Source organism: Monopterus albus, unplaced genomic scaffold, assembly GCF_001952655.1.
Source record: "Monopterus albus unplaced genomic scaffold, M_albus_1.0 scaffold43.1, whole genome shotgun sequence".
Classification (NCBI taxonomy): Eukaryota; Metazoa; Chordata; class Actinopteri; order Synbranchiformes; family Synbranchidae; genus Monopterus; species Monopterus albus.
This window is the reverse complement of record NW_018127923.1, coordinates 972,339-989,331: the sequence shown is the minus strand read 5'-3', so window position 1 is coordinate 989,331 and position 16,993 is coordinate 972,339.

The window sequence follows — 16,993 nt, the reverse complement described above, 5'->3', positions numbered from 1 at the left end:
CGAATTGTGATACGTTAATGCATAATAAATTTCACACTGAGAAATATATATCCTCTGATTAGTCTTCTCTTATCAATATAAAACGAACACGCCCCCACCAGTTAAAACAAACAGGTACTGTACTCTGGGGGAATCCAGCTTTGATGAGCTGATCATTCACTGCTGCGGAGGCTTCACTGTCCGGCTGCTTGTAGGTTAGACCCAGTCAGGTAAAACAGTGAGTCCCTGTACAGTCAGTGGTTATGCTCCACAAGTAGGGTGTGAGTTAGAAGAGAAGGAGAGATTCTGGAGTGAGTTAGATGAGGTGATGGAGAGTATTCCCAGAGAGGAGAGAGGTGATTGGGGTAGACTTCAACGGGCACGTTGGTGAGGGGAACAAAGGTGATGAGGAGGTGATGGGCAGGTTTGGTGTTAAGGGAAGGAACCTAGAAGGACAGATGGTGGTGGACTTTGCTAAGAGGATGGAAATGGCTGTAGTTAACACCTATTTCCAGAAGAGGGAGGAACATAGTTGTATGTACTGAGGAGCTGTATACTGTACTGTATGTACTGAGGATGTATGTATGAGGAGCATAGTTCTAGTACTATGCTCTCCTGTTCTTTATTTATTTTTATTATTCTGGGATCTTCCACCCTTTTTTGGCACTTTATAAGTCCAGCATACTTTCAGCTATACAGGCCATTGAGGTCTTGATCTGTTCAACTCTTCAAGGACATCCCTGCTTGTACTCAACTTTTTTAAATAACATTTATACTTTTTAATCTATTCAGCTTTATATTTTGCAATACAAGTCAATGGGAGCTCAAAGTGCTGAGTCAATGACACAGTCTTGGAGTGCCATCTGGTGGTTCATAAAATGCAGCGCAATTGGGACACGCGCATACATAACTCCTCTCTATGTCTCTCTTTGTCTCTCTTCCGCTGCCCCTCTCCCTCTCTATCGCCCCCCCCCCACACACACCCACCTACTTGTGTTATCTAGTTTGTGGGGTCCTATTGGACTATTTTCATACCTTTAATAAGTTCAGCATACTTTCAATTTTTGCTTTGAGAATGTTAATGGAGAAGTATAGAGATGACTGGAAGGAGCTGCATTGCGTCTTTGTGGATTTAGAGAAAGCAGAGTGCAGAGAGAGGAGCTATGGTACTGTATGAGGATGTTAGGAGTGGCAGAGAAGTACATCAGAGTAGTTCAGGATATGTATGAAAGGGGTATGACTGTAGTGAGATGTGCTGTAGGTCAGACAGAGGAGTTCAAGGTGGAGGTGGGGCTACATCAAGGATCTGCTTTGAGTCCCTTCTTGTTTGCTATGATGATGGACAGGTGGACAGATGAGGTCAGTCAGGAATCTCCGTGGACAATGATGTTTGCGGATGACATTGTGATCTGCAGTGAGAGCAGAGAGCAGGTGGAGGAACACCTGGAAAGGTGGAGGTCTGCTCTGGAAAAAAGAGGAATGAAAGTCAGTCGTGGTAAGACAGAATACATGTGTATGAACGAGAGGGAGGGAAGTGGAACAGTGAGGTTACAGGGGGCTGAGGTCAAGAAGGTGCAGGAGTTTAAGTATTTGGGGTCAACAGTCCAGTGTGATGGGGAGTGTAGGAAAGAGGTGAAGAGGCGAGTGCAGGTGGGGTGGAGTGGGTGGAGAAAGGTGTCAGGAGTGTTGTGTGACAGAAGAGTGTCAGCAAGAATCAAAGGAAAAGTGTACAAGACAGTAGTGAGACCAGCTATGCTGTAGCAGTGAGGAAAAGACAAGAGGCAGAGATGAGGATGTTGAGGTTCTCTTTAGGAGTGACCAGGATGGAAAGGATTAGGAATGAGAACATTAGACGGACAGCTCAGGTCGGCTGTTTTGGGGACAAGGTCAGAGAGGCCAGATTGAGATGGTTTGGACATGTGCAGAGGAGGGATAGTGGTTATATTGGTAGAAGGATGTTGGAGATGGAGCTGCCAGGCAAGAGGTCAAGAGGAAGGCCAAAGAGGAGATATATGGATGTGCTAAAAGAGGACATGAAGTTAATTGGGGTGAGAGTAGAGGATGCCGAGGATAGACTTAGGTGGAAACAGATGATTCGCTGTGGCAACCCCTAACGGGAACAGCCGAAGGAAGAAGAAGATTACTGAAATTGCTTTACTTTTGTTGTTTTTATTTATTATTGTTATTTCATTATTACAGTCATCATTTTTCTATCAAACTGTCTCATTTACCCATTCATCTTTCTCCACCATCAACAAACCAGGAGTTGTCTAGGGGATGCTCCACCCTGTCCCCAGCAGCTGGGGTATGCAATTTGGGATCACTACTGGGGTCTCTCTGGTCACAGTTTCCTTTCCCTTAACTACATATAGCATCACGGGACTGCTAACACCCTCTTAGACCAGCTCCCTCCTCAGGGTTTGGGAGCTGTTTAGGAGTGGAACACACCATGCATTGGGTCAGGTCAAGATCAGGGGCTGGCCCAGAGCCGTTTCGGTCCCAAAAATCAACAATTAAAATAAACCATGATGAAAAATAGAACAATAAAACAAAGGGAAGGTTTAATTTAACCATAACAGAAAGATGTTGCTGTCCTGCTGCCCTGGATGACCTCACCCTACTGAGCTGCTCCGGAGCTCCCCAAGTGGTTGGCCTTGTCTTGTGCTGGTGGTTCAGGGTGGGAGCATCACCAATGCACTCTTGGTCCTTTGCTGACTTAAACACCCCCCAATTTTTTTTGTTAATTTACCTTTCCTCCTCTCACTCTCCCCTTCCCCTTTTCCCCTGAATTTAGTCATTTTATTTGGTTAAATTTTATTTTTTATAATATATACTGATTGTGAGACTGCATAGAGTTGGATATATACACACTTTCACACACACAAACTAAATGTAAAAATCCCTTTGTCTTTTTTGTTAATGTTTGTTGTCTTATTTTCTATGTTATGTCCTTTATTCTGTAAATGTGTTATTTCATGCTGCAATAAAAAAAAAAGTGGCACACATACTCTGAACTATTGTTTGGCGCATAGGCACAAACAAGTCAGGACATTCCTCTCAGCAACTTTAAGTCACATAGAGGCAACCCTCTTGTTCCATGCTCCAACACAGCGGTGTTTAGTCTGGGATTTGTGAGTATCCCCACACTCACATGTCACCTCTCATCCTGGGCAACTCCAGAAAAGGATAGGGTCCAACCCCTCTGCAGGAGGTTGGCTCCAGAGCCAGAACTATGTGTGGAGGCAAGCCCAACTATATCTACATGGTATCGCTTCACCTCCTGCACAAGCTCCAGCTCCTTCCCCATGAGAGAGGTGACATTTCACATTCTTATCTCATGCAGCCAGGGATCAGCATGCCCAGACACCCAACCTAGCCTGCTGTCTGATTTGCACCGCACCCAACTCTGATTCCTTTCCCTGCAGGTGGTGGCACCTTGTCATTCCTTTAGGCAGTACCAGACTGAGCCACATGGGCCAGGGCCAAGGCCCAGCCAAAAGATTCACACCAGTGAGCTCCCCTCCCAGGTCTGGCTCCAGCAGGGTGGCACGGTGGGTAGAGGAGCTGTCCCCCATCCAGAAGGTTGAGGGTTCAAATCTCAGTGCCTGCAGTCCACATGTCGAAGTGTCCTTGGGCAAGACACTGAACCCTACCAAGTTGCCCGTGATGGCGGCGCGTATGCACGCAGTGGCCCGGGGCCCCTTGGCTCCAAACACAAGGTGACAATGACAATAAAATAAAATAAAGCTTCTTAGTCTGGCCCCTCCCCTGGAACCAGTTTGCCTTGGGAGACCCTACCAGGGGCTAATGCTCCAGACAACACAGCTCCCAGGATCATTGGGACACACAAACCTCTCCACAATGTTAATGTGGCAATTGAACTGCTGTAGCACTACTGCCCTGGTGCCAGCTTGGTGGATAACATGTAGTATAATGATAAGACTCACTAGCATCCCTAGTGTTAGTTGTATGAATAACATTGCATCATTTGCAGTGACATGAATGGTTCTGATTTGTTAATTTACAAATGTTGGCCTAATGTTAATGACTACTCCGTCTAGTTGCTATTTCCAAAATCCTAAGTCATTGATGAAATTTGGTCAAAATCCTGGTTTATGTGCATATATATTAAATTATTTTCCTGGTTTAGAGAAGTTGCAATATAAGCACATTTGAGTACTGTCAGGTCCGCTCGGCGCGACCTGCCTCTCTTCCACCTTTCTCTCCTTTGCTCTCTCGATCTTGCGGACTCTGCACCTCAGCTGTGTTGCATTCCAGTAATTAGCGACTCGTTTGTCGGTGCGCACAGCTGGGGTGCATCCCGATGATTACCTGTCCTCCTAATTTATACCTATGGCAGACGCTCCGTCATCGCCGGAGCATTACGTAACTGAACTTGCATTACCTTACCTAACTCGCATACCCCGTAAGAGATATAGTTTCGTGGTATGTATTATACGTCATTTTGTTTTCCACGCTGACAGTTCCTGTGCTGTGGATTGCATTTTGTACGTTGGTTATATGTTAAGTGTTATACGTCCACGCTGACAGTTCCTGTGCTGTGGAACTCTGACTTTGTTTTTTTCCATGTGGTTAGCTAGATGTTCTTTTTGTTATCCACGCTGACAGTTCCTGTGCTGTGGATTTCCCTTTTCGTTCGCCTTGGTTAGCCTGTCTTTTCACCTGTCTGTCCTCATCCTCCTGCTGTCCTGAGTTCTGCCCTCAGTTTATTGTTATACCCGTTTGTCCTGGTCTCCTCCTCCATCTCTGCCCTGCTTTGGTTACCTATGTAAATGTACCTTGTTATGTTGTACTTGTTTGTGTTTTGTTCCATTAAACCTCCATTTTGCCTGCTAGCACCTGGCTCAGCACACTTGAGTCCAACCTCAGTTCTCCCTCACCCTCCTAGTGAGGGGGACTAAACCATAACAAATACCTATTTTTTGGACTAAATAATAGCTTTGCCCTCTATACAGGCAAGCAAATCACACTCAGAAAACGAGGAAGGTAGTCTGCCAAATGTACCCAACAGTGAGTCACACAGTTGGTACAGAACTCTCACAATGGACTATATACACTGTATGTGTGTGTGTTTAGTGTTCTCCCACATTCACACAAACTGTGGGCAACTGTTATGTAAAATTATTTACAAATTAATCCCCCACACTCCAATCACAAAATGAAAACAAACAACAATAGCCTTACTAAAATAACCTCAGTTAAATAAAATGATACACTGTGTTGCAGCAGATATCTAAAATAACATCCGCTGAGAGGGAGAGCAAGGAGGTCTGTCTTAAGCACGTTGTTTAAACAAACTTGACTGTAATTATGTTTGGTCATTTATTGAAGAAGCAAACAATCATCTTACAAGTCAGTCATAATGTGGAACATGGGCAAACTGGACAAAAATCCCCACAACTTAGCAGTCAACAGAAACGAGGGCTCCCATCTCCTCTCCCTCTCACACCAAACTGCCAAATATTCAGTGCACAGGTGATGTTAATCTGTTCTCTACTGCTATGCCCCAGTGACTGGCACACACACACACACACACACACACATTAGTGACTGTGTGACAAGCATAAAACTCAAATGCCATCTTGGCTCCTACACATCGTCAGGCCTATTTGCGCAATTTTACTCAAGTCAAATCATTTTTAACACATCAAACTCGGTCACCACCAAACCAAATCACCACTGTACACCATGTATAGCTCTGCTTTTCATGTCATTGCCTGCACATTGTGTGTATTCCATATACCTGCTTTAACTGTGTGTAACACACTGTAGGTTATGTCCCATAGCCTCAAACTGTCAGGAGTCTCAGAAAACCTCAGAATGTCAGGGGCCTCAGATGTGCCCCTCAGAAAGCCTTAGAACAGGGGTGCCCAGTATGTCGATCGTGATCGACTGGTCGATCGCAAAGGTGGTGTTGGTAGATCGCGTGCCATTCAAAAAATAAATGAGATGTATCAGGCGTAAAACACGTGCCAAATGTTAACATGCGAATGGTCAGTGTGACGATTCGCTGTGGCAACCCCTAACAGGAAAAGCAGAAAGTGACAATCATTCATATATATCATCCATCCTCCCTATGGCATTTGCTACTTGATTGACATGCAGGGCAGCCAGTCTGAGATCTTGTCTTTTCTGACACACGAGTCACGAAGCATGCACAGTCAACCACAGGAGCTACTGCAAACCCCCCGTGAGCGAACTACCTTGTCGGCCTTTAAATTAATTTCTACTAAAGGGTATAAAATGAGTGGGGAAGCCGAATCGAGTTAGAAACTGAAAATGTACCAAAAACATTCCATGCAGAATGGGAGGAGGACTTTTTTTTTGCGATGTTATATTCGAAGTGCGTTTGCTTGATCTACCAATCTACCATCACTATTCCGAAGAAGGGAAATGAGGAGTGGCACTTTCAGACCGTTCATAAAAACTATGACACTCATTAATACATATATTTTGTGTGTGTGTGTGTGTGTGTGTGTAGTATTTTTAGTGTAGGCCTATCATTTTGAATTGGTCATTTGAAAAGTAGCTCACAAGGCGAAAAAGTGTGGGCACCCCTGCCTTAGAACATGACCGTGTGCCAAAGAAGTCTTGGAATTGGAGTGGGGTCTTTGTTTTTCCAAAGCCCCCTGGCTGTCAGAGGCCCTGGGACACAGGCCCCACTGGCCCATAATCCGGCTTTGGCTTAGCCAAACACACAAGGTGCAGAGTCGAGAGGGCACAGCAGAACAACTATTGAGTAATGGCTTTATGGGTGGACAAAGGCAAGTTTGAATGACTTCAGATACTAACAGCTGCCTACTGTATCTGCAGTTCAGCAGCTGTAGCTAGATTAGAGTATGCTCATGAAACAGATTTAATCAATAAGGAATTGTATGTATTTTTTAAGTGGACTGAACAATTTCATGGGTTTTCAACCAGTGATCCATGGCCCTGTGGTGTTCCACCAAGGCATTACAAGTGGTCCTTGATCGTGCATTTAATAATATACTTTCATTGTAGGAGGCTGTTGTTATTTTATCTTTAAACACATATACATGCATTACTTACGTTTTGGTGAATAATCTAATTCATGTATGTATATATTCATATATAATTCATGTATATTCAAATATATAGCCCTAGTATTTTTCTGTAGAATCTGTAAAACCTACACATAAATCACAACATACTGTATCGTTTAGAAAACAGACAGATCTTTCTTTTAATTTATCAACTGATTAGAGAAAGATACAGTGCCTTGCGAAAGTATTCGGCCCCCTTGAACTTTGCGACCTTTTGCCACATTTCAGGCTTCAAACATAAAGATATAAAACTGTAATTTTTTGTGAAGAATCAACAACAAGTGGGACACAATCATGAAGTGGAACGAAATTTATTGGATATGTCAAACTTTTTTAACAAATAAAAAACTGAAAAATTGGCCGTGCAAAATTATTCAGCCCCGGACTTTGACTTGGCCATTCTAACACCTGGATATGTTTATTTGTGAACCATTCCATTGTAGATTTTGCTTTATGTTTTGGATCATTGTCTTGTTGGAAGACAAATCTCCGTCCCAGTCTCAGGTCTTTTGCAGACTCCATCAGGTTTCCTTCCAGAATGGCCCTGTATTTGGCTCCATCCACCTTCCGCTCAATTTTAACCATCTTCCCTGTCCCTGTTGAAGAAAAGCAGGCCCAAACCATGATGCTGCCACCACCATGTTTGACAGTGGGGATGGTGTGTTCAGGGTGATGAGCTGTGTTGCTTTTACGCCAAACATAATGTTTTGCATTGTTGCCAAAAAGTTCGATTTTGGTTTCATCTGACCAGAGCACCTTCTTCCACATGTTTGGTGTGTCTCCCAGGTGGCTTGTGGCAAACTTTAAATGACACTTTTTATGGATATCTTTAAGAAATGGCTTTCTTCTTGCCACTCTTCCATAAAGGCCAGATTTGTGCAGTATACGACTGATTGTTGTCCTATGGACATTGTCTCCCACCTCAGCTGTAGATCTCTGCAGTTCATCCAGAGTGATCATGGGCCTCTTGGCTGCATCTCTGATCAGTCTTCTTCTTGTATGAGCTGAAAGTTTAGAGGGATGGCCAGGTCTTGGTAGATTTGCAGTGGTCTGATACTCCTTCCATTTCAATATTATCGCTTGCACAGTGCTCCTTGGGATGTTTAAAGCTTGGGAAATCTTTTTGTATCCAAATCTGGCTTTAAACTTCTCCACAACAGTATCTCGGACCTGCCTGGTGTGTTCCTGGTGTGTTCCTTGTTCTTCATGATGCTCTCTGCGCTTTAAACGGACCTGTGAGACTGTCACAGTGCAGGTGCATTTATACGGAGACTTGATTCCACACAGGTGGATTCTATTTATCATCATTAGTCATTTAGGTCAACATTGGATCATTCAGAGATCCTCACTGAACTTCTGGAGAGAGTTTGCTGCACTGAACGTAAAGGGGCTGAATAATTTTGCACGCCCAATTTTTCAGTTTTTTATTTGTTAAAAAAGTTTGAAATATCCAATAAATTTCGTTCCACTTCATGATTGTGTCCCACTTGTTGTTGATTCTTCACAAAAAAATACAGTTTTATATCTTTATGTTTGAAGCCTGAAATGTGGCAAAAGGTCGCAAAGTTCAAGGGGGCCGAATACTTTCGCAAGGCACTGTATATTAGAGTTTTGACCTTTAACTTTGGCTTTGCCAGAAAAACTGTCACAACTAATTTTGATTTACTGTTTTAGACTAAATAAAACTATATTTACCTTTTCTGATACCTTAACTTGTCCAGTGGAGAAAGTGCCAAATGTCACCAATCCAGTCATCCATGCCTGTACTGTCAATAAACCTTCCTTCAGTTTGACTGCTAGGAAGAATAAGATTAAATCAGCCAGAGGATTATAGCAGTGATTGCAAACTTATTAACCTTGTGCATAGCTGTGGGAACATGTTTCAGCTGGGAGGTGCTATGGGGGTGGTGAGTTTGGGGAGTAGTTTACATCACCCTAAACACACATATGTAAAAGATTTGTATAAATGATATATACCTACTGTAAAATTGGTTGTGCCTGTTTTCATATGTGATTATAAAACCATATGCTGTATTCTTTGATGAACATACAGTACCATATTAATCTATGAAAGGAATAATAATCATGTAGGCTAATTAAATATACACAAAATATGGGCTACACACACACAATGAACAGAAACTGTACACTAGCTCATAGGAAAGCCAGATTTACACAATATACATTGTACTGATGATAAAATAGCGACCACGAACTCTGTTAATTACTCACAAAGCAGGCTATGATCTGCCAGTAAGCATACACAAGTATACAACATATACAGCAGCAGCTACTTTATGTACTGGCTGATATGAAAGCCAGCTTTACAAGATACTGTATCTTGATAAGAGCATCAGCCACCGACATAGTATCAGAGACAGAGCAATTGTCATCAGATGAACCGTTAATAATAGGTTAATATGCATTTAGGTGCACTGTGGAAGTGCCAGAAAATTATGTTAACCCTCCAAAAGTGTTCTTATGCTCAGGATTCACACTTATGAAACTTTTCATCATATTGTGTAGGCTATATCCAAATGCTCAACAGTGTCTCACATGTGCAAGGTATATGGGCTATTGTTGTGTGTGCTGCAGGTGCTGTCAGTTGTTGCTTCTGATTCATTAGGGTTTTTTCTTTTTGATCTATTAATAAAGAAATCAGAAATTCCCTTTTGCACCACCATGTTCTTGAGAAGTTGTGTGTCTGTTTGCAACAAGTGTGTTTGCAACAGGTAAGGTCACACACTTGTTGCAAACAGGCAAGCTTTGGCCAAACTGACTGAAAATTTGGAACCTAAGATTCCCTATTAACTACTTATTAAGAAAATAATATTATTCAAATCTGAAAATAACCAACAAAAATGTAATTTTATTTATGTATTGCTTTTTATGTTTTAAATTCATAGTGGTGGCAGACATACAGGTCCTCTACTATCACCATTCTCTACCACACCCCTACTTTCCACAGCCTTGACTTTATGACTTATTAAATTAAAGGAATTTAATTAGAAAATAATGACATTCTTGTGTTATTAGAGAACTTTCTCATAATGATAACATTTTACTGAGAAAAACATTATGTGATGTTATTCAAATTACAATAACAATATGACTCAGAGATATCAGTGTATAAACAATGAATTATATTGATAATACAACTGCAGCACCTGGGGGTCTAGAGACAGTATCATTACAAAAAAAACAAACAAAAAAACATATATTCAAAAAGAGTGTATACAAATGTTGCACAGCCTTTATTGTCAGGTCCGCTCGGCGCGACCTGCCTCTCTTCTGCCTTTCTCTCTCCTGCTCGCTCTTTTTGCAGGATCAGCGCCTCAGCTGTGTCACATGTTGTAATCAGTGACTTGTGGGTTGTCGCGCACAGCTGGGGCACATCACTGTAATCACCCTCCTACCTTATTTATACCTCTGGCAGACGTTTTGTTGTCGCTGGAGCATTAACTACTGTAACGTGCATACCCTGTAACAGCACTATACTCATGGTATGTAGTGTACGTCATTTTGTTTTCCAAGCTGACAGTTCCTGTGCTGTGGAAAACCGTTTTGTTCGCCTGTCCTCATGGTTAGCCTGTCTATTCACCTGTCCGTCCTCATCCTCCTGCTCACCTTAGTCTTGCCGTTAGTTTGTTCTTGTACTGTATTCATCGACTGTTCCTTTTTTTTGTGTGTGTGTTCCCCACCACCTTTTTTTTAATTTTTACTAGCACCTGGGTCAGCAATCTTGAGCCCTGCCTCAGTTCTCCCTCACCCTCCTGGTGAGGGGGACTAGACCATAACATTTATAAGTGTACAAATAAATAAAAAAACAAAGGAATAATTATTTTAAAAAATATGCAAACATTTAGGTCAATTTTTAGCACAAGTTCTGATGAAGTGGATGTTTATACTGTATCTGCACTGAAGTATTCATCAGAGCAAATTTAGCACAAATAATCTCCCCTTAAAAGCTTAGGTATTGTGTCCTGTGCCTTTAATAATGTCTCTTTAGGCCTTTTCATGCAGCACAAGCAAACGTCTCAGGTACAAAGCCAGATAGAATGAATGATATGAGACTGGCAAAACTGTTGTCCAAGAACTTCTGACTTCTTTCCAAATAGACTTGTTTTCAAAACTCTCTGAGTAAATGCTGGCAGTGCTGAGGATGCTGCTGTATAGCAAACAATCACTAAACATTAGTCATGCCAGACGAACCTGCTGTGAAACGTACATACTGTATGTGCAGGTCCATCCTGCCCCTCAAGTCAAACTGGGGCTATGTAAAGTTCTTGTTACGTTTTAATGCAAAACATTTAATAATACATGTGGTAATTCAAGGAAAGAATAACATACAATAATACAAGTTGAAACAACATGTGAGAATTGAGTCTACATGAATATAAAACCTAGGGATGGGACTATATTACTTTTTTTGCTATGATTTGATGCACAATATGGTGTGTACAATTTGATTCAATCATGATGCAATTAAAAATTCAATAACAACAATGACTAGCTGTGGAATGCTTGCACTTTATTCCTATTATTTTCCCTTTTCTAGCACTGGTTTGATTCTGTAAAGAACAACCACATACAGTATATTGACTTATAGTATGTTCTTTTAGGCTATATTGTTTATAAAAAGTAATTAGTTGCTGGTGTATGGAGACCACGCTACCTATTATGTTTTTCGATTGTCCCATTCCTGATAAAAATTGATCAGAATCACTAAAAAGAAGAGCCCTCTGGTGAAGGCCACAGGTGGCAACAATCAAGCACGTGAAGACTAGATGCAAAAACATAAATCTATAAGGGCAAGACTGTGACACTGGTGAGCCATGGGAAGGCACTTCAAGTGTCTGATGGACTGGCAACCAAGGAGCATGAGTAGCTGACCTAAGTACAGCCTTCATGATTGCTGATTGCAAACAGGTTACTTTAATGAGCAAGCTGAAGCTGGATCAGGTAAGAGTGACATGAAGCAGCAGAAATGTATCAAAATAAAACCATGGAGCAGTAAATTTGATGCAGATCATGACAGAAGAGACTTGGACACAGTCATTTTTGCCCTCTTCTTTTGAGAATAATTTCTATACAGTCCCTTATTTGCTGCTAATCTAAAAAGCATACAAAAGCCTGTGGTGGCAAAGTTCTGTTGGTCAACACCTAGTCAACCATCACTCCTACACTGAATTATAAATTAGCCTAAAACTGCAGGCTTCACCAAAGGTCCTACTAGTGCCCCTGCAGAATACAGAAATAGAAACAGGACACCCTGAGCTCTTCCGGACATTCATATGAATGAGCATATTAGGGCCACAAGACTGACAGGATAGAAAATGGGGCCAAATTCATGAATCTCAGATTGTCCTTCTTCCTTTATTTTAATTTTCTGTTTGTCCCCTGCATGTGTTGTCATTCTGCAATATAGTCTGTATGTCTATAACAAGAAACACCCACCATTGTCAGCCCTGCAGCAACCACAGTGCCATCCATTTCACCTCCTCTTCTAGATTTTTTTTTTCACACATTGGACTGAATGATACATTTGGAAGGGATTCTCAAATGTACATTAGGATTGAGAGAGAAAGAAAATGACCCAGTAGGTGAGGTTTTATGCATTACAGGTCATTATACAAGTGGCCTGAGAGCCACTCAGCCACCATTAACCAAGATGAGGGACCAATGGGACCACTTCCTGCCAGGACGTAATGGGTGAAATGTGCAGTGCATGTTTGGGGTTGATGGTTTCAGACATTCCATGTCTGGAAATTACTCTAAGTCCACACTCTGGCTGTAGCAGTGAATCCATGTATAATGTACTGCCCAGAAGTAATTTATAGCAAAATGGTCTATTAAGTGGAACTTGACTTACATAATGTGCCATCAGGGTCACTGCATATGTAAAGCACACAGCATCAACTGAAACATAATGAAGGCATCTGGAAAAACACTGTTAAAATATTGCAATATTTCAATGAGTCCTAAATGAAACAATAATTATAGACACAATGAAAATGAGAAATCAAATACAGCCTGAGTATTATTCAGAACAGAGACTAGTCAGATGCATCTGTTAATCTAAATAAATCCTGCTGCTTTTAATTTTTCAGCATGAGAATATTTCAAGTATAATTCTGCTACCTATGAACCACTTCATGATTCATACAGATTGTTCTTTTTTTTAAACATAAAAAAAAATTCAGATTTACTCAAATGCTTTTACTGTATCTCAGAAACTACAGAAGAACAAGATGCGCACCAACTTCATCTAGTAGTATTCTAGTCCACTGTCATTGGTCCAATATAAATGCTCCACCAGAGGAGGGACCAAAGAATATCCAGTGTTGGGTAAACTACATTGAAAATGTAGCTTTGGAAATTAACAATTACTTCACACTGAAAGAAATTAAACTACAGCAAAGCTACTCTAGTTTACCAAACTACATTTCTCTCTCAAGTTACTTAGAAAAAAGTAGCTCAAACTACTTTGCAAAAAATGATCAAACTGGCTATGTACAGGTTGACATGGTAGAACAGTGGTTACCTGTCGCTTCACAGCAAGAGGGTTCTAGGTTCAAGACCCGGGCCAATCCGATGCTTTTTTTGTGTGGAGTTTACATGTTCTCTCTATGTCTGCATGGGTTCTTTCCGGGCACTCCGGCTTCGTCCCACAGTCCAAAGACATGCAGGTTAGTTTGACTGGTGACTAAATTGCTCATATAAGTGATTGTCTGAAGTGATTGTCAGCCCTGTGATAGAATAGTGACCTGTCCAGGGCCTCTTGCTAAATGTGGATTGGCTCCATCCCCCCCATGAACCTATTCAGGATATAGATAATTGATGGAAGAATGGATGACTATCTACATGTGATACAAAGCTATAACAATTACAAAAAAAAAAATCCCATGCAAGCAAAATATGCCTTTCAGTTGAGTTTATTTACCTGAGACTAAAAAGTTGTTCTAAATAGGCCTAAAACAATCCCATCTGGGCTTTTCACAATGATATTATATATTTCTTGTAAACAAATTTGAATTTTGCATTATCTATGGTGTGTTGTCAGTTTTGTATGTATCTTCTGATCAACGCATTATGCCTGTGACCCTATAACATACTGTATTTGTGACAGTAAGATCAGTATTGTAAATTTGTATTCATATTTATGAAAGCACAAATGTAAGTTTTCACTTCATATTTGTAATTTCACCTCTCTCGTAGTGCCATTCTACATTCCTAGAGGAGCCAGAGCTTGTGCGGGAGGTGGAGCAATACCAAATAGATATAGTAGAGCTTACCTTCATTGTAATGCCTTTGGTTAAGATATAAGTTAAATAAGTTAGAACAGTTCATAGTTAAAAGCACAAATACAATAGTTAGAATCTTGGTTTGGAATATCACAACAGAAGTTAATGAAAGTGTCTGAATTCTATTGGTAATTATCAGACACATAAAGTCTCACCAAAGTTAGAATATCTTGGACATCTTTGTTGAAGGAAGAAGTTAACAGTTTCTCAGTATTTCCAAACATTTCTTAGACTCATCATTCTTCTCCTAGTGCTTGTGCTTGTGGAATTCTATGTCTTTGTAAGTGGTGCTGTATTAAGTAAGCTCTTTCTGTTGTAGTAATTGCTGTCATTTTACGTGTTGTGTTTCTGTGTGCTAATGCAGCTGGGTTGATGTTTGACGTAGTAACGTCATGTATGCTAATTTGTTTTTCTATGTTATCTGTTTACAGTTACAAGTATAATATAAGGATAAACTCCATAAAACAAGAAAAGCAAGCCTTGTGTGGAGCTTCAACCTTTTATTTGTTCGCTGGCTGTCTAGTGTCACGAAAGTAGGCGTGTATCGAGGACAGCACATTCACAGTTCTGGCTCTGGAACCAGACTCTTAGAGAGGGGTTGGACTCTATCCTTTTCCAGAGTTGCCCAGGGTGAGAGGCACCGGGCGGGTGTGGGGATACTCACAAATCCCAGATTGAGTGTCGCAGTGTTAGAGTTCTCCCTGTGGAACAAGAAAGTTGCTGAGAGGAAAATCCTGACTGTTGTTTGTGCCTATGCGCCAAACAATACAAGTTCAGAGTATGTGTGCCACATTTTTATTGCAGCATGAAATAACACATTTACAGAACAAAGACATAACATAGAAAATAAGACAACAAACATTAACAAAAGAGACAAAGGGATTTTTACATTTAGTTTGTGTGTGTGAAAGTGCCTATGCGCTAAACAATAACTCAGTATGTGGGCTTCTTGGAGACCCTGGGCAGGGTCCTTGAAGTGGCACCACCTGGGAACTCCATAGTTCTAGTGGGGGAATTTAAAATTTACGTCGGCAATGATGGAGAAACCTGGAAGGGGGTGATTGGGAGTAACGGGCTGCCTGAGCTGAACCCAAATGGTGCTTTGTTATTGGACTTCTGTGCTATTCATGGATTGGCCATAACAAACACCATGTTCGAGCATGTGGTTGTTCATAAGTGTACTTGGTACCAGAACACCTTAGGCCTTAGATCAATGATCAGCATTGTTGTTGTATCATCAGATCTAAACCCGTATGTCTTGGACACTTGGGTAAAGAGAGGAGCAGGGCTGTCAACTGATCACTGCCTGGTGGTGAGTTGGATCAGATGGCGGCGGTGTCATGATTCTGTCCCATCTGCTTCCTGTCATGCTTCTATTTTGATACTACTTCCTGTCCCCAGCTCACCCTGACTCCCGGGAACTTTATCTCATCCCCCAGATTGGTTTCACCTGCTTCTCATTAATCACACCTGGTTACAATAGCATATAGGCAGCTTCTCACCCTGTGGGAAGCTGCCAGATCGTTCTAACTCCTGTTCAGACTTTCCAGGGTTATTCTTGCACCTGTCATTCCAGCTCTGACCACGGACTACCTTGTGACCACTGAGTACTGCCTAACCCCTCTGATTCTGATCATGTTTTCTGTGTTTTGACCTTTGGACTTCCCTTTTGACCATGCTTTTGTGGATCCCTTGGCTGTGTAAGTTTGCTTGCTCTGACCCTGGACTGTATTAATGACCTGAGAGTGTTACATGCTGAATCAGTATCCGGCCTTGTGTGTTTCTTGTTTAATCAGTTTTCTGTATCGTTTTGTTTGTTACCAGTGCTCTTATTAAAGAGACAGTTTTGCTTTTACTCATCTGGCCTTGTAATTGAGTTCACCCTTGACATTATCAGCAGCTTCACACACCGATCCTGACAGGCGGAGGCTGCTGGACAGACCTTGCAAACTCAATCATGTAGTGAATGTGCACTGGGAACACCTGGCTGAAACCCCTGTCCGGGAGGTCTTCAACTGACACCTCCAGAAGAAGTTCTCTCACGTCTCTGGGGAGGCTGGGGACATGGAATCCAAATGGGCCATGTTCAAATCCTCCACTGTAGATGCAGCTGTTCTGAGTTGTGGACAGAAGGTCATTGGTACCTGTCATGGCGGCAACCTGAGAACCTGCTGGTGGACACCAGTGGTGAAGAAAGCTGTCAGACTGAAGAAGGAGGCCTACAGGGCTTGGTTGGTTCAGGGGTCTCTTGAACAGCTGGCCACAAGTACTGCAACTCAGGTTGTGGATACAAAAACTTGGGTGCGGGAGGAGTTGGGTAACAACTGGGAGAGGAGAGTTTTGGGAGAAGGACTTTCGCTTGGCCTCCAGGAAGTTCTGGTAAACCATCTGGTGACTCAGAAAGGGAGAGCAGGGTGGTAGAAGGAGCACGTCTAACATGTCCTCCAAGGAGGACAAAGAGGTGGACGACTCAGGGGAAACCTCACCCATATCTCTGGCAGAGATCACTGAGGTAGTCAAAAAGCTCCTCTGTGGCAAGCCACCAGGAACGGATGAGATTCGCCCTGAGATGCTGAAGTTCAGCATTTAAGGATCTGGAAGGGATTCGGAGTAGAACCACGCTCC